A 19291-nucleotide genomic window follows, 5' to 3' on the forward strand; every position below is an offset into this window, starting at 1 on the left:
GGAGTTTCATTCTGGAAGGTGGAATTTGAGTACAGAATGTAGGGTGAAAGGCAGAATGGTTGGCCGTATGGAGGATCAGAGAGATGAAGGGGTCCATGTTCATAGATTCCTCAAAGTTGCCACGCACGTTGATAGGTTTGTTAAAAATGCATATGTTGTGTTTGCTTCCCTTAGCAAGGGGATTTATTTGAAGAACAGTGAGGTTTTACTGCATCTTTATAGCATCCTGGTGAGACCACACTTGGAATATTGTGTTCAGTTCTGGTCCCCACTATACAGGAAGGATGTGCAAGTTTTAGAGAGCATACACAGGAGATTTACCAGGATGCTGCCTGGAATGGAGGGCATTTCTTATGAAGAAAGGCTGAGGGAGCTAAGGCTTTTCTCATTGGCGTGAAGAAAGGGGTGGGCCAAGGTGGGAGAGGTGAACAAGATGATGAGAGACACAGAGAGAGTGAATAGTCAGAGACTTTTTCTCCTTTGGCATAAATGGATATTACAAGCGGGTGTAATTTTAAGGTGAATGGAGGATGGATAAAAGGATAGAGAATGGTAGGTGGTTGGAATGTACTGACAGTGGTGGTGGTAAAATTAGATACTTTCGGGACATTTAATAGACTCTTGGATAAGCACGTGGATGATAGCAAAATTAAGCTTATGGAAGTTAGTTTGGTCTTATAGTCGGGTAAAATGTTGGCATGGCATCATGGCCGAAGTGTCTTGTGCTGTACTGTTCTGTGTTCTACGTTCCGTATGGTAAATGGGTAATAAGCTCAGATCAGTGTAAAAGGATATGGCATTCAGGAGAAGCTAGTCAACTGGGTACAAAATTGCCTTGATGGTTGTAGATAGAGGGTGATGGGAGACATGTTGTTTTTCTGACTGGAGGCACGTGACCAGCGGTGTCGTGGGTCCCCTGTTGTTTGTCATTTGGGTAAATAGTTTCCTGGTAAGTAAGGTTTTTGGGTGAGACTGAAATTGGTGGTAAACTGGACAGTGATGAAGGTTATCTGTGATACAACAGGATGAACAGTACTGCTGGGATAGTGGGCTGAAGAATAGCAGATGGAGTTGAATTAGATAAATGTGAAGTGTTCCATTTTGGTGAAACAAACCAGGGTGGGACTTGTGCAGTTAATGTTCGGGCCCAGGATAGTGTTGTCGGTCAGAGACACGGGGATGCAGGCACACAGTTCTTTGAAAGTTGCATCACAGGCAGGCAGGCTGGTGAAGCAGGCGTTTGGGATGGTTACCTTCACTGGGCAGAGCATGGAGAGTAGGAGTTGGGATGTCATGTTGTATCTGTACAAGACATTGGCGAGGCCACCATAAATGCATTGCTGATCAGTCGGAAGAACTCATCAGGTTCACTTGCCCACTTTAGGGAAGGACAACAAATATTCTCACCTGGTCTGGCCAACATGTGACTCCAGACCCACAATAAGAGGGCTGACTCTGAGCTGTTTTCTGGGTAATTAAGAGTGTGGTAAACGAATGTAAGTCCAGGCAGTGACCCCCACATCCCATAAATAATTAAATAAAAATACATATGTCCCTCCCTACCTCTGCAAACCCCTCCAGCTGCAACACTCGTACTTAGTTTGAAACACACTTCAGGCCCTGACCACTCTCTGTCACACTCTCACCACCTCCAGCACCTTCACCTCTCCCTGTTCCTATTCTGACATTATACCCTCACAGGGATTCCTCTTCCAACTGCCCTCCTCCTGCTAACAGACCCTTTGCAACCACTTTAAATCTTACTCCTAAAACACTCTCGCACTTCAGGATTTAAAGTACTTCTCAGCCTCATAATCTAACATGATCCATTTTGTCCTGAGTAAGAGACAGGTGTGAGTTTCTTGTTGAGGTTTTGTCTATTTCAATGGAATATCCTTTTGTTGAGTGATTTACACTGTTCCTTCAAATGTTTACCACTGTTCATTTACGCACACACAAGTTTCAGTCTGTTTAGCTTGTTTAGCTTGGTCAGTTCTCCTCTCAAACTCATGTAATTGGCAATTTTTGTTTTTAATTGTAGCTTGTCCTTTCTGTGATTCACTTTAAAATTTTATATTTCTTTAAAACGCACTTTATCACAATTTCCCAGAGGATCTCTCCAGGTGACATTACTCATTCACTAACTTTCATCACACAACGGTTGATCTGACAGAGCCAGTTGCACAATGTGTTATTTAAAGAAACACAGAAAAAATTTCTCCGAACTTCCCTTCCAATATCACTGTTGTCAGTGTGATTGTCAAGATTATACGAATTTTGAATTTTCACTGAATTGTCATTATGCCTTTATTAAAAATTCCAACGAGTTCCTGTTTAATGCAGTGATGAGCAATGAAATGCTGTTCAGTGGCCTAAAACTGTTCTGCTGCTTGTGTCCTTGGCAAGTAGTAGCCAGAATTTACATTCAGACTGACTCTATTTCATGATCTGATGCCAAATGCTTTCTCTGTCATGCCTTTGTTATCCATTATTGTTAGCGTTGTTCACTTTGCCTGCGTTTGCACAAGGTTGTGAACCATTGAATATTTATTTCCACCTTTTGTTCACCCTGTAACCACGTCACCCTGGTGTCTAACTCTCTTTTATCTCTGTCACAAATCCATCTACCTTATGGCAGAGACTTTGTCCATTCCACAAAAAAAAACATAATTTACTGTTTCCTACAATTTCCGGTCACAAATTGATTCGCTGACGTACAGTTTTAGTTAAACTTGGTCCCTTCCTGCTCCTTTCTGCTTGTCTTCAGCCAGAATCCCCATGCTGTTCCGACGCTTCACCTTTTCTATTTGGATTTGGAAAGCTCCTTTCACCTGAACCCTGTCCCCGCATCCTCTCTGTCATTTTAAAGCCCTGTCCCTAAACCTACTGACGTGATTGGCCAGGATACTGGTCCCAGCACACTTCCAGTGGGACCATCCGAATGGTTTATTTTTGAACTTAAGTGTGGGATGTTGGTGTCTCTGACTGACCAGTCTTTCTTGCCCAGCCCGAGCTGTCCTTGAGCTGAGTAACTTGCTCAGCCATTTCAGAGGCAAACACTTTGTTGTGGGGATGTCCTACAGACCACGTGAGGATGGCAGATGTCCCCTAGTGTATTTTTGATGAACAAACATTGTTTTGGTCATCAGCAATGATTTCGTACTTATTCATGGATTGTTAATAGCAATTTTTAAAAAAAAATGATGATCGCAAATTCCACCATTTCTGATGGTGTGATTTAAACCTGCCTCCACTGAACATTGGGTGAGCTTTTGGATACATGCTCTCGCAATAATACCACGAGGTCATCGCTTCACCTGCTCAAAGGTTGCTCATTCCTGAGCACTGATACCAGGGCATCAGGAACCTAAACCTGTTCTTCCGACATGATTTTTTCGTTATGAAATCTTCCTGACCTCTGGTGATATCACTCAGTCTCTCTCCATGTGGTATCACTCACTGTGAGGGTCTAATTGCTGGCTCTGTCAGTGTCTCGCACTCTTGCAGCTACTCTGGATCCTGAGCCAATTGAAGTCTTCACTCCAGAGAGACGCAGCAGCACAGGCCAGGGACGGGGACAGCGTTTTTCAGATCCCTGTTGGACTTAGTGCCATTCTCCATGTGTATCCCTCACGGGATCAGTCTAATCTCCCATACTGTCTATTCCTCTGACTCCTGTACGTATTAGGAAGGTCCTGAGTCAATAGACTTCCCAGCTGCTGGGTGTCTCGTCCATCGCCACATTGAAGATGGTTGATCAGCCAGAGAGGCAAAGGGAAGGGAGATTTGGAGTCTTCAATAAATCCTGCAGTGAGGTAAGATCACTCACAGTGAACAGCAGAGAGCAAAGAGAGAGCTCCAAACATCGGCTAACAAAACATGACATAGATACAGTGCTGGAAGGGGAGCACAGTACAGACACATGCCAGGCTCAATCAACACCCCTATAGTAAGTTCTGTTGTGCTAAGACTCACTACTGTGCAACACTCTATGCATGGCATGTCTCGGTGACTCGTGTCTTCAATAATTTGTAACTCCTATAACAGTTCCTGTCCCGGTAACCTCCTCCCTTCCCTATACTCCCTCCACATATTTGAATTGCACTGCATTCCAGACTACCATCCCTATCGCTGTAACTTGCTTCAGTGTCTATAACATGCCTTATCTCAGTAGTCTCCTCCTCCAATAACAGGAGACAGGGTCATGCAGCACGGAAACATTTCCTTCCATCCAACTAGTCCATGCTGACCAGAGTCCCTGAACGAGTTGCGTTTCCCTGCACTTGACCCATATCCCTTCAAACCTTCTCCTCTCCATGTACCTGCCCAAATGTCTTTTCCATGTTGTTATTGTACTTTTCTCTACCAGTTCCCCTCGAAACCCATTTCATATCTGCACCATTCTCTGTGTGGAAAACCTTCTCCTCCAAACCCTTTTTAGTTTTTTCCTCTTCCATCTCCTACTTATGCCCTCCAGAACACAGAACATAGAACATGACAGTGCAATACAGGCCCTTCAGCCATCAATGTGTGCCAACCTGTGGAACCAATCTGAAGCCCATCTAATCTTCCCTACTCCATTCTCATCCATATGCCTATCCAATGACTGTGTAAATGCCCTTAAAGTTGGCGAGTCTAACACTATTTCAGGCCATGAATTCCATGCCCTGACTATTCCGAGTAAAGATTCTGGATTAGTGGTGCTGGAAGAGCACAGCAGTTCAGGCACCATCCAAGGAGCAACGAAATCGACGTTTCGGGCAAAAGCCCTTCATCAGGAATAAAGGCAGTGAGCCTGAAGCGTGGAGAGATAAGCTAGAGGGAGGGTGGGATGGGGAGAAAGTAGCATAGAGTACAATAAGTGAGTGGGGGAGGGGATGAAGGTGATCGGTCAGGGAGAAGAGAGTGGAGTGGATAGGTGGAAAAGGAGACAGGCAAGTAGGGCAAGCCTAGACAAGTCATGGGGACAGTGCTGAGCTGGAAGTTTGGAACTAGGGTGAGGTGGGGGAAGGGGAAATGAGGAAACTGTTGAAGTCCACATTGATGCTCTGGGGTTGAAGTGTTCCGAGGCGGAAGATGAGGCGTTCTTTCTACAGGCGTCTGGTGGCGAGGGAGCGGCGGTGAAGGAGGCCCAGGACCTCCATGTCTCGACAGAATGGGAGGGGGAGTTGAAATGTTGGGCCACGGGGTGGTGTGGTTGATTGGTGTGGGTGTCCCAGAGATGTTCCCTAAAGCGCTCTGCTAGAAGGCGCCAGTCTCCCCAATGTAGAGGAGACCACATCGGGAACAATGGACACAATAAATGATATTAGTGGATGTGTAGGTAAAACATTGAATGTGGAAGGCTCCTTTAGGGACTTGGATAGAGGTGAGGAAGGAAGTGTGGGCAAAGGTTTTACAGTTCGTGCGGTGGCAGGGGAAAGTGCCAGGATGGGAGGGTGGGTTGTTGGGGGGTGGGGGCATGGATCTGACCAGGTAGTCACAGAGGGAACAGTCTTTGCAGAAGGCGGAAAGGGATGGAGAAGGAAATATATCCCTGGTGGTGGGGTCTTTTTGGAGGTGGCAGAAATTTCGGCGGATGATTTGGTTTATGAGAAGATTGGAGGGTGAAAGGTGAGCACCAGGGGCGTTCTGTCCTTGTTATGGTTGGAAGTGTGGGGTCTGAGGGCGGAATTGCGGGATGTGGACGAGATGCATTGGAGGGCATCTTTAACCACGTGGGAAGGGATATTGCGCTCTCGAAAGAAGGAGGCCATCTGGTGTGTTCTGTGGTGGAATTGGTCCTCCTGGGAGCAGATACAGGGGAGGCGGAGGAATTGGAAATTCGGGATGGCATTTTTGCAAGAGGTAGAGTGGGAAGAAGTGGGTTTCGGGCATAAGCCCTTCATTCCTGATGAAGGGCTTATGCCCGAAACGTCGAATTTCCTGTTCCTTGGATGCTGCCTGACCTACTGCGCTTTTCCAGCAACACATTTTCAGCTCTGATGTCCAGCATCTGCAGTCCTCACTTTCTCCTGTGAAGAAGTGTAATCCAGGTAGCTGTGGGAGTCGGTGAGTTTGTAAAAAAAGTGTCACTGTCAAGTCGGGCGTCATTAATGGAGGTGGAGAGGTTCAGGAAGGGTAAGGAGGTGTCAGAGATGGTCTAGGTAAATTTAAGGTCAGGTGCACAAGGTGGCACCAATACAGTCATCAATGTAGCGGAGGAAGAGGTGGGGAGTGGTGCCGGTGAAATTATGAAAGATCAACTGTTCTACGTAGCCAACAAAGAGACAGGCATGGCTGGGGCCCATATGTGTGCACATTGCTACCCCTTTGTTCTGGAGAAAGTGGGAGGATTTGAAGGAGAAATTGTTAAGGGTGAGGACCAGTTCAGCCAAACGAATGGGAGTGGATGGGTACTGTTGGGGACGTCTGGAGAGGACAAAACGGCAGGCTTGGAGGCTCGGGTCATGGCGGATGGAGGTGTAGAAGGATTGGATATCCATGGTGAAGATGAGGCTTTGTGGGCCGGGGAAACTGAGGTCTTGGAGGAGGTGGAGGGCATGGGTGGTGTCTCGAACGTATGTGGGGACTTCCTGGACTGGGGGATAAGATAGTATCGAGGTAGTTAGAGATGAGTTCAGTGGGGCAGGAGCATGCTGAGACAATGGGTCGGCCAGGGCGGTCAGGCTTGTGGATATTGTGAAGGAGGTAGAACCGGGCAGTGGGGGGTTCCCGGACTATGAGGTTGGAAGCTGTGGGTGGGAGATCTCCTGAGGTGATGAGGTTCTGTATGGTCTGGGAGACGATGGTCTGGTGATGGGTGTTGGGGTCATGGTCAAGGGGGCAATAGGAAGAGGTGTCCTCGAGTTGGCGTTTGGCTTCAGCGGTGTCGAGGTCAGTGTGACAGGCTACTATTCTGAGTAAAGAACCTACCTCTGGCATCTGTTCCATATCTATTAATTAATACTAATATTAATTGCTACCTCAATTTAAAGCTATTTGGCCTCGTGCTAGGCATCGCCATCCGAGGGAAAAGGCTCTCACTGTCCAACCCGTGTCACCCTCTGATTATCTTATATGTCTCAATCAATTGGCCTTCAACTCTTCTCTCAAACACAAACAGATTCAAGTCCCTCAGCATTCCTCATGACACCTCACACCGTACCAGGTAACATTGTAGTAAAACTCCTCGGAACCCTTTCCAAATATTTTGACATCCTTCTTCTAAAGCGGTGACCTGGACCATAGGCAACACTCCAAATGTGGCCGCACCAGAGTTTTGTACAGCTGCAGCATTATCTCATGGTTCCGACACTCAATCCCTGTACCAATAAAAGCTCACACGCTGAATGCCTTCTTAACAACCCTATCAAAATGGGTGGCAACTTTCAGCGATCTCAGTACATGGACACAGTAATCTCTCTGCTTATCTACACTACCAAGTTCTGCTTTACCCCCATCCACCTGTTTGGTCCACTCAAAGAAGTCAACAAGGTTTGTGAGGCATGACTTACCCTTCACAAAACCGTGCTGACTATCCCTCATCAACGTATTCATCTCCAGATGATTATAAATGCTAGCCTTTACAAGCCTTTCCAACACTTTGCCCAGAATCAAAGGAAAGCTCACAGCTCTATAATTACCCAGGGTTGTCTCTATTCCCCATTTTGGTCAAGGGGACCACATTTGCTGTCCTCCAGCCTTCTGACACTATTCCTGAAGGCAATGACGACATAAAGATCAAAGCCAAAGGCTCAGCAGTCTCCTTACTGGCCTCCCAGAGAAGCTAAGAATAAATCCCATCTGGCCCAGGGGACCTTTTTTTTCACTTTCCAGAATTGCTAACACCTTATCCTTCTGCAGTTCAATCCCATCTAGTTATGGACTCCACTACCCTGGGGTAAAGACGTTGGCTACCTGTACCCCTCATGGTTTTATAAACCTTTATAAGGTCACCCCTCAGCCACCTACGTCCAGTGTAAATGTGAAGGACAATGATATAAATATTTCTGCTCGTGTCCCTGCTACTACTTTGCCACAATGTTCTGGGATACACTTGTTCAGGACCTAGTGCTTTCTCTACCTTTGTGTTCTAAGACCTCCAGCACCATCCCTTCTGTAATGGGGACTCTTTACAAGCCATCACTGTTTCTTTCCCTTTGTTTCCTTGTCTTTGTCCACAGTACGTTCTGACATGAAGCGCTCATTTAGGCTCTCGCCCATCTCCTGTGGTTCGACACTTGGATGGCCTCACTGATCATTGAGGAGCGCTAGTGTCTCTCCAGTTGCTTTTTTGTACTTGCGTGCTGTAGAAAATTCTTCGCATTATACTTAAACTTATCTGCCAAATCTATCTCATTCCCCAATGTTGCTTTCCAGCTTATCCATTTCTGTCAAACCCTCCAGTTCAGTAACATCTTCGTCAATCTTTGCTCCATTTGCAGTTTCAGGAAATGCTTCCCACATCAGAATGATCAGAATTGTATGCAGTGTTCCAAAGCTGTGCTGATTATCCCTAATCAATCCTTGTCGTTGCAAATGTATGTAAATCCTGTCCCACAAAATCACTTCCAACAACGTCTGCATCGCTGACATCAAACTAATTGGTGTTGATGTCCCTGACTTACCCTTGCAGCCTTTCCTAAACACTGGCACAACCTTAGCCACCCTTCAGGCTTCCAGCTTATCACCCATGGCTATTAGTGATAGAAATATCTCTTTATGGGACCCCTCAATTTCTTCCTGAGCTTCCCGCAATATCCTGGGATATACTTGATTAGTTCCCAAGGATTTGTCCATCTTATATGTATTTTAGAACCTTCAGTACCTCTTGTTCTCTTAAGTGGAGTCTTTTGAAGACATCACTGTTCCTTATTCACTGACTTCCCCAGCATTTCTCCAAGTTAAGTTCAAACATGAAATTTTTGGTCAGGATCTCACCCATCTCCTGTGTTTCCATACTTGGATGGCCCCATTCATCGTCAAGGAGCCATATTCTGTCCCTAGTTAATCTTCTGAAGAATCTCTTTGGATTTTCCTCAGTCTGATCTGCCAATGCTTTTTGTGGTCCCCTTTGTGCCCTCCTGATTTCCCTCTTAAATGAATTTCTCCATCCGCTATGTTCTTCAATGGATTCCCTTAATCCAGCTGCCTATATGTGTCCCATTTTTGTTGACCAGTGCCTCAATGCCCCCAGTCATCCAGTGTATCTCACTTGTGTCAGCATTGTCCTTCACATAACAGAAATATGGTGTCCCTTAACTCTCATTTTATCGCTCTTTTGAAAGCTTTCCACCTGCCTGACGTCCCTTTACCTGCAAATAGCCTCCACAAACAATTGCCAAAAGCTCTTCACTAATATCTTCTGGATTGCGGCAAGATGAATTTTGATCTTTAACTTGTGGACCAGGCTTGTGCTTTTCCATCGCTATTTTCAAACTAATACAATTGTGCTCACTTTGCCAAAGTGTTGCCCCACTAATGCCTCAGTCCCTTTCCCTACCTTGTTCCCCAAGGGGAGGTCAGGTTTTACTCCTTCCTGCAGTCCAACCATTTACATTCTGACTGAGATATTTTTCTTGTACATGCCTAACAAATTTCACCCATTCAAGCTCTGAGCGCTCTGGCAGTCCCAGACTAGATTTGGAAAGTTAAAATCACTGACCATTCCAACCCTATCATTCTTACAGATATCTGAGATCTCCCGACATATTTGTTGCTCAAAATCTCGCTGGCTGTTGGGGGCCTGTCGTACAGTCATATCAAACTGATGACCCAGTCTCATTTCTCAATTGCACTATTATAGCTTCACTGGGCGTTCCACAGGAATAACCTCTCTAAGTGCTGCAGTGATATTTCACTGATCAAAAACTCCACCCCTTCCTCTCTCACCTCCTGTTCTGTCCTCCCTGTGGAATCTGTACCCTGGAACATTTAGCTCGCAGTCCTGTCCCACTCTCAGCTGTTTTTCTGCCATATCTATGGTATTCCAAACCCATGTTCTCATCCATGCGCCGATTTCTTTTGCCTTAATTGTTAGGCCTTTTATTTTCAAATAAATGCACTTTAATCAATCAGTTTTCCCTCAATGTCTGCTGTTCTCTTTCCTGATGTTTCTACTTACATTCCTGTCTTGAAATTCTGTCTCAGCCTCTTCCTTCAGACTGCAGCCTGGCACCATCCACCTCACTATGGACAACATCCCCACCTTTCATGTTATTTGCAAACCTACTAATGATACCTTCTGTTTTCACATCAGAGTGATGAATGGACATAATAAACAGCAACAGCTCCCGCACAGATCCATGTGGTACAACCGTTGGTGAAAGAATTTCAATCGTAAAAACAGCCCCCCACCAGTTGTGGATCCTATTTGCCAAATTGCCTTGGATCCCATTGGTCTGTTCGACCAGCCTTCTATGTGGGACCTCGTCAAACGATGTAATGAACTCCATAAACCCACATCATCTGCACGGCCCTCATCAAAATCCTCAATCGTAATTTCAAATAAAAATCTCAGCTGAATTTGGGAAAGGATCTTACTCATCATAGATTTGGTAGAGTATCCCAAATCGATCTCAGCCTTTCCAAATTTTGATTCATTCTGTTCCTCAGAATTGTTCCCAATAATTTCCCACCCCCTGCTGTCAGACTATCTGCTCTGTAATTACCTGGCCTGTCCCTGCTGCCCTTCGTGAACAAAGGAACTACATTAGCGATCCTCCAGTCATTCAGCACTTTACCTGTGGCCAACAAAGTATTAAATATATCCACCAGGGCCACAGCAATCTCCTCCCTTACCTCCCATAGCAGCCTGGGATACATTTCATTGGGCACTGGGGGTTTCTCCACCTTTAAGCCTGTGAAAACATTTCATACCTCCTCCTTATTGATCTTAATATGCTTGAGAAACTCCCCATCCCAACTGAAATCTCCGGCTACGATGCCTTGCTCCTGTGTGAATACAGATGGGAAGCATTCATTGAAGACCTCACCTACTTCCTCTGGCTCCATGTACCGATTGTCCCTTTGGTTTCTAACAGGCCCCACACTTTCCCCAGTAACTCTCTTATTCTAACTATACTGCTAAAGTACCTTGTGGCTTTTCCTTAACACAACCTACCAAGCATGTTTAATGACCATTGTTTGTCCTTCATTTTTAAGGAGCCCCCCCTGCACACTCTATACTTTCGAATGGCTTCACCTGAGTTTATTGCACTGTATTCTCTTTATCAAACTCACGATGTCGCTTACCCAGTATTCGCTGGACTTGCTGCCTTTACTATTCCCTTGTCAGGACCACACTGGCCATGAATTCTCACTGTATCACTTCAACATACTCTCATTTTCCAAATATGGAACCAACTGCAGATTGTCCTCCCAGTTTCGGTTTGCCAGATCATCTCTAATGATAGTGATACTGATAGGAGACTTAGTTGTGAGGGGGACAGACAAGAGGCTGTGTGGCTGCAGAAGAGACCCCAGGATGGTCTGCTGCCTCCCAGGTATCAGGGTCAAGGGTGTCTATGAGCGATTACTGAACATTCTGAAGTGACAGGGTAAATACCCAGAGGTCATTGTGCACATCGGTCCACATGACATATTTAGTCAAAGGGATGGGATCCTGTGAAATATGTACAGGGAGTGAGGAAAGAAGTTAAAAAGCAGGACCTCAAGGGTTGTGATCACCTGATTACTCCCAGTGCCATGTGCCAGTGAGGATAGAAATAGAAAGATAGGCCAGATGGAGATGTCGCTGAGGAGCTGGTGGAGGGTTTTCAGTTTTTGGATCGTTGGGATCTCTTCTGGGGTAGAGGTAACCTGAACAAGTTGGCACGGGTTTGACTTGAACCTGAAGGGCACCCGTATCCCTAGGTGGAGATTTGCTAGTCTTACCCTGGAGGGTTTAAACTAGTTTGGCAGGGGTTTGGTCTCTGAGTAAGAGGTGTACCATCAACCAGTCAGGGGAAAATACATCAGCCATCAAGAGCAAGTTTCCTATCCCGGATATCCGGGGCACAGTATAGGGAGGGAAAAGACTTCTGGATTAAAGGACATTTATTTTAACACACGAGACCTGACTGGTAAGGCAGACGAGCTCAGAGTATGGATTAGCTCTGGGGACTGGGATATTACAGCCATAACAGTAACATGGCTGAGCGAAGGCAGGACTGGCAGCTCAATGTTCCAGGACACATAAGCTACAGGCGTGACAGAAGGACAAGTAAGTGAGGAGGGGCAGCTGCCTTATTGATAACGGAGGACATAACAACCGTGCTTAGGGACGATACTCTTTTGGGCTGATCAAATGAGGTCATATGGCTAGAAGTTAGAAACAAAAAGGGGATGGTCAGTCTGCTGGGATGGTGTTCTGGACCCCCAAATAGCCAGTGGGTACTAGAGGAGCAGATGTGAAGAGAGATTGCAGGTACCTACAGAAATAATAGAATAGTATTGGTTGGAGATTTTAACTTCCCCTGTATTGACTGGACCACCCACAGTGTAAGAGTCCTGTATGGGGTGGAATTTGTCAAATGTGTCCAAGAAAGTTTCCTAGATCAATATGGAGAGGGCCCCACTCTACTCAGGCAGCTGAAAACGGGACGTCCCCTCAGAAAACGAGGTCAGGCAAGTGACTGAAGTGTCAGTCGGAGAGCACTTTGGGTCCAATGACCACAACTGTCCTCTTTTTTAACACAGTTATGGAAAAAGATCAGGCAGGTCCACAGATTAAGGTCATAATCTGGAGAAGGGCCAATTTTGGGGCTATTTGGCAGGATCGAGCAGAGGTCGATTGGATTAATTAAAAATCACACAACACCAGGTTATAGTCCAACAGATTTAATTCAAACACCAGCTTTCGAAGTCCAGGTGATCATTCTGAAAGATGAAAACTTAAACGAAATTTGTTTGGCATTACATTCCATCACACTGCAATCCTGTTGCTATAAATTCTGGGCCTGTTTATTGTGCTCCACAACCACCTGATGAAGCAGCGCTATGAAACTCAGTGCCTCCAAATAAACCCTCTGAACTGTCAGCTGGTGTTGTGTGATTTTTAACGTTGTCCATCCCAGTCCAACACCAGCTCCTCCACATCATGCTCCCATCCACTGGGTGAGTCTGTTTGCAGGAATTGGAATGACAGGCAAATGGGAGGCTTTTAAAAGTGTGATCTCAAGAATCCAATGTGTACCTGTCAGAGTGAAGGGAAAAGCTTGCAGGTTTAGGGATCCCTGGCTGATGGGGGATATTGAGGCTCGTTTCAAGAAAAAGAAGGCGGCACACATCGTCTTCAGTGTTTCCGTATCTACGTAACCTCTTCCAGTCCTAAAGACACGATAACACAGTGGAGACTCGACAATCCTCTCCGGTCCCTGCAGCACTCCCGATAACCGACTGAAAGCCTGTGATTCTCCCGACCCAGTTCTCGCAAGACTCACTCTCTGTGTTACATCATCCCATCGCGAACACCCACCCTTTCAGTATAAGCCCCTCCTGTATCTCCACTCATTTACGCATCTCCATAACCTTCTCCAGCTCTCACACCCCTACCTGTGTAAACTCACCCTCCCCTACAACCCTTTCCACTTTGACCAAGTTGGAAATGGTTACTAATGCTTCCTTATCTGTGAAACTGTCTCCAATCAAAATTACTGCCCTTCTGGATAATCTGTCAGACTCCACACCCTTCATATCTAAATAATCTGTAGATGTATACCTATAAACATCTTCAGTCACGACTACCCTCCATATCTGTTTAGTCCTCCAGTCTATACAACCCACTCTATCTCTGTCATCTGCTCCATTCACTGAAATTCCTCCCTGTCTGTGTAATCCGCTCCATCCTACTAACACCCTTCTAGCTGTAGACTGCTCCACCCCTCCTAACCTCTCCATCTTCATGAACACATGTAGACCGTACAGCTCTCCACATTTCTGTAACACCCTGTGGTTCTATGTGCTCCCTGTGAAACCACCTCCAGTCCCCACAACCCTCCCAGTCTGTGTCGTCTTCTCCAGATCAGATCATTGCTGTCTGTGTTACATCCGACAATCCTAGTAAACCTCCCTAATGTATCTATTAATTCAGATCCCATCGTCTCCAGCCTCCTGAAACCACTTCCTGCCATTGTAATCTTCCCTATTTAGAACTCAGAACAGTACAACACCGTACAGGTCCTTCAGCCCTCAGTGTTGTGTCAATCTTTTATCCTACTATAAGATCAATCTAACCTGCAGACCATTGAAACAAAGAAAATCACAGCACAGGAACAAGCTCTTCAGCCCGCTAAGTCTCCGCTGGTCCAGATTCTCTGTCTAAACCCGTCGCCTATTTGGTGACGATCTGTATCCCTTTGCTCCCTGCCCATTCATGCATCTGTCTGGATATATCTTAACTGACGTTATAATTCCCGCCTGTAGCCCCTCCGCTGGCAAAGTGTTCCAGGCCCCCATCACCCTCTGCATAAAGATCTTTCCAGCGTATCTGCCCTAAACTTTTACCGTTTCACTGTGAACTCGTGATTCCATGTAATTGAGTTCCGCACTCTGGGTGAAAAATGCTTCTTGCTGCTCCACCTTGTCTACACATCCCATGATTTTGCAGACCTCAATCAGGTCCCCAGTCAACCTTCGTCTTTCTAATGAAAATAATCCCAAACTATTCAATCTCTCCTTATTGCTAACGCCCTCTACACCAGACAACATCCTGATGAACCTCCTCTGCACCCTCTCCAAAGGATGCACATCCTTTCGGTAATGCGGACATCAGAACCATACGTAATATTCTATAGCAAAGTCCTATATAACTGTAACATGACCTGACAATTCTTGTACTCAATACCACGTCCAATGAAGGAAAGCATGCCATATGCTGCCTTGACCACTTTACTGACCTGCGTTACCACCTTCAAGGATCAAAGGACCTGAATACCAGATCTTAATTTTCCCCAGGACCTTCCTATTTACTGTATAATTCACTTTTGAATTGGATCTTCCGAAATGCATCACCTCGCATTTGCCCGGATTGAACTCAATCTGCCATTTCTCTGCCCGCCTCTCCAATCTATCTATATTCTGTTGTATTATCTGACATTCCCCTTCACTGTCTGCTACTCCACCAATCTTAGTGTCATCTGCAAATTTGCTAATCAATGAACCGATACCTTCCTCCAAGTCTACCAACATTCAACTCCTCACCACCACCACCCCCTTTACAGGGGAAGGATCCTGACCCTAACAACCACGAGAGACTGACTGACCGTGTCCAAGCTCCCAGACTGGGATCTGAGACTCCCCTTGACTCCCTGTGCTAGGCACTGTGACTGACTGTGGATAATGATACCAAGCTTCCTGGGTTTGTCTTTGCACTAAACACCAAGACAATGCAGGAGGCGGGTGAGCCTGGTAGCTCTAGCTGAGGGGTAACACTGCTAAAGGCAGGGTGAGGTAAGGCAATAATTATGTGAGCATTTAATTCAGCACAAAGTGAATCTGTACAAACACGGAGTGAGCAGCCCAGAGGGACAGTCCATGAGCTGGGTGTGTCCCTGAGCACAGTGTCCTTGCAGCAGCATTGCAATGAGAGCTGTCAGTGCACTCTGAGCTGCAGCATTGAAGTACAGAAGCGTACTGTCAGTGGGTCGGAGATCTGCTGGGATGGCATGGTGAGGCTGACGTGTCAGATGCCAGCATTGGAGGATATGTAGTACATGCAGCTTTTGTCTGTGCAGTGTCCCCTGAGACGCTGGTGTCCAAGACAGAAGGCTACAGGAGCGAGGGTCATGATGGCGTCACCAGATACCAGCTCTAACATTCATGTCAAATTGTCCATATTGGGTTTCCCCACAGTGCGAGGGAGGACATGAACCTGAAAATTAATGAGGAGAGATCTGCATGAATGTGGCTGCTGATCATCAGGAGTTATTCAATCAAAACTGGCCACTATCTTGCTGAAATCTTGTCTTGAACTGTACAGCACAGGAACAGGCCCTTCGGCCCACTAAGTTACACTGATACTTGATGTCTTTAGAAGTTATAAAATGTTGTATATCATTATATTCCCTGCTAACTCATGTACACGTCAAGATACCATCATTGCTGTTGTATATTCTTCTACAATCTCCTCCATCAGTGCATTCTGGGTACCTTCACATTCTGTCTGGAGCACAGCAAAAAAAAACTTGCTTCTCATATCTCCTTTAAATATTCCCCAATTACCTAAAACTTATGCCCCCTAGCAATTAATGTTCCTACTCTGGGGAAAAAAGAGACTGCAACTGTCTATTCTATCCATACCTCTCATAATTTTGTAAACCTGTAACAGGTTCCACTTATGTCTAATATCCTCCAAACCAGACAACATCCTAGTAAATGGTTTTCAAACCCTTCGACATCCTTTTGCTGATCTGGTAATCGGTCCTGCACACAATATTCTAAACGATGCCAAAATATAGTTCTATCCAGATGCAACATGTAACAATGTTTCCGTGTGTTGCCACTTTCAGGGAACTATGGACCAAATCCCTTCAATGTTGAAGCTACTTAGAGGTCTTTCATTTCTTGTATATTTCTCTCCTGCAGCAGACTTTCTCAAAGGTATCATTTCGCAATTGCTTATTTTAAATTACATTTGCTTTTTCTGCATCCAAGTCTCCAGCCCACGTATATCCTGCTGCATCATCTGCCAATCACCATGACAACCCGCAACTCCCCCAATCTATTCACGCATATCCAGACCGAAAAAATACACCCTTCCACCACTACTGACTGCTATGACCAAGCAGTTCTCTGTCTATGTTACTGACTGACCGCTGATCCTAGTTCACATCCCCTTCTGTATGAGCCTGCTGTAAGGAACCATATCAAAGGCCTTGCAGAGGTCCAGATGGCCAACATCCAGCTCCATGCCCTCATCAATCCACTTTCTCAAAATATTCAATCACGTTTGTGAGACACATTTTCCCCCCACAAAAAACCATGTTGCCCATCGTGAATAGCTCCATACTTTTCCAAATGTGAGTCAGTCATATCAGTAAGAATCTCTAATATTTTCCTTACAACTGATGTAAGGCTCTCCGAGCTGAAATTTCTGGAATTATCCGTGTTGTCCTTCTTCAACCAAGGAGCAACATTGGCTTTTTTCAAGTTCTCAGGAACCTGTGCTGTGACTGAACAGCAAACAAAATGTGTGCACGAAGTCTCAGCAATTAACTCCCTCGATCCCCTCAGTATTCTGGGATTAATCCCATTATTTCCTGGAGACTTGTCGACCTTAATATTTTTCAAAACACTCAACACAGCCTCCATTTTTAATATCAAAATGACACAGGATATCAGCATATGGGCGACACGGTGGCACAGTGGTTAGCACTGCTGCCTCACAGCGCCAGAGACCCGGGTTCAATTCCCGACTCAGGCGACAGTCTCCCCGTGGCTGCGTGGACTCCTCCTACAGTCCCAAAAATGTGCACTTAAGATGAATTGGCCATGCTAAATTGCCCGTAGTGTTAGATTAGGGGTATGGGTGGGTTGCGCTTCGGCAGGTCGGTGTGGACTTGTTGGGCCGAAGTGCCTGTTTCCACGCTGTAAGTAATTTAATCTAATCCATCTCTTGATTCACCACCCACCATGTTTTCTTCCTTTGTGAATACCAATACAAAGTATTCATTAAAGACTTAACCCCCTTCCTCCAGCTCCACGCATTAATTCCTTCCTTTTTCCTGGATCGGGCATACTCTTTCCTTGGTTATTCTGTTCCTCCTGATAAACTGCTTTGGCATTTTCCTTAATCCTGTTTATAAAGACATTGCATCGTGCTTTTTCGTCCAGCCAATTCTTTTTCTTTCCGTTTTTCCTGTCTTTTATCATGTTTTTCGAGGCTTCTGAGGGTCTTCAGTTCCCAAACTCTTAGATGTGCTTCCTTGTTCTTTTTGACTGAACTGACAATTTCTCTTGTCATTAAACTTTCCCAAATCTTGCCATCCTTACCACCCTGTCTCCATGACCAGATCTCACATCCCTGAATATACTAACATCGAGAAGGGTCAGATGGGCTTCTCAGACAACTCTCACAGATTCATCATAATAGCGCCCATTGTTGAGGTCCTTTAAGCCTTATTTGAAACTCAGAACCATATACAGATATTCGACAGTTTATATTGCTTGCCTTTTATATTCCTTATTTTACTTTTCCTTCTCTGGTCTGAAAAGAAATTTGCTAAAGATGACTTGATATTTTTTGACAGTATCATTTCACAAACACTGGTTGCTTTCTAATTTCATTTTGGATCTTCCTCCTCCACATTCCGCACTCCTCTCGGCATTCTGTAGTATTACGTTCCCGTTGTGTGATGTAAGGTTTCCTGTTCTGTCTTTGTATTCCTAGATTTCAAGGGGGCTCTGGATTTAGCTGCCTGACCCTTTTCAATTTGAGAACACATTTTCTTACAGCCACTTTAATCTCCTCTCAGACTACCTGCCACTGCTCTGATTCTGATTTATCTTCTAGTTACTTGTTTCTGTTCACTTGAAGAAACAAAGTTAGACAGTGCCTTCTTAGTCTCGCTTTGTCCTTTACAATACTTATGTTAAAACCAAATGAATTATGATCACTATTCCCTAAATATTGTCCTTTTCTTTCCAGATGGCAATGACTCAGTGCTACCTGAGAAAATGTCAATGTCCTCATACTTGCTGCTGAGTATCCGCGGTGGAGGGAGGGAGTCGTTGTGGATGGGGACCATTTATTTCGGCTGCTCAGTCTTTTATCGCGTCAAACTGAGTGCTTCTGGAGTTGCACTCATCAAACAAGTGGAGATTATTTGATCATATTCCTGATTTGAACCTTGGAGATTTTGGACAGGCTTTGGCAAGCCAGGAGAAAAGTTACTTGCTGCAGGATTCCTAACTTCTGATTTGATGTTCTCACCGTAGCATTCAAATGGTCTTGGGTTAACCTGAGAATGTTAGTGCCAATGGATTCATCATTGGTACTGCCTTTGAATGTTGAATGGCGCTGATGAGATGATTACGATGGTCATTGTTTGACATTTATGTGGCACAGATGTTACTTGTCACTTGTCACTTGTCAGCCCCGAAGCCTGGCTGCTGTCCAAGTCTCGCTGCAGTTTGACTGATTTTTGTGATCTTAGGAGTTGGGAATTGTAAACTCATGAGCCAACCTCATCACATCTGATCATATGAAGGAGTGAGCTTGCAGATAGCTGGTTTTCCAAAGTCCCTGCTGCCTTAGTTCTTCTAGATGGCAGTGAGTTGAGAGGGTACTGGAGCAGTATACACTGGTATT

At 45.3% G+C, this 19291-nt stretch overlaps 1 long non-coding RNA gene across 1 annotated transcript in view; it reads left to right on the top strand.

Annotated features, from left to right (window-relative positions):
- The window catches only part of LOC132837372 (uncharacterized), a 36774-nt gene extending 17896 nt beyond the window's left edge, over window positions 1-18878 (top strand). Inside the window, exon 3 of the long non-coding RNA XR_009647513.1 lies at window positions 18629-18878. This is a non-coding gene — a long non-coding RNA (uncharacterized LOC132837372). The remainder of the gene's footprint in view (window positions 1-18628) is intronic.
- Window positions 18879-19291: the final 413 nt, after the last annotated feature.

This window comes from Hemiscyllium ocellatum, chromosome 49, assembly GCF_020745735.1.
Source record: "Hemiscyllium ocellatum isolate sHemOce1 chromosome 49, sHemOce1.pat.X.cur, whole genome shotgun sequence".
Classification (NCBI taxonomy): Eukaryota; Metazoa; Chordata; class Chondrichthyes; order Orectolobiformes; family Hemiscylliidae; genus Hemiscyllium; species Hemiscyllium ocellatum.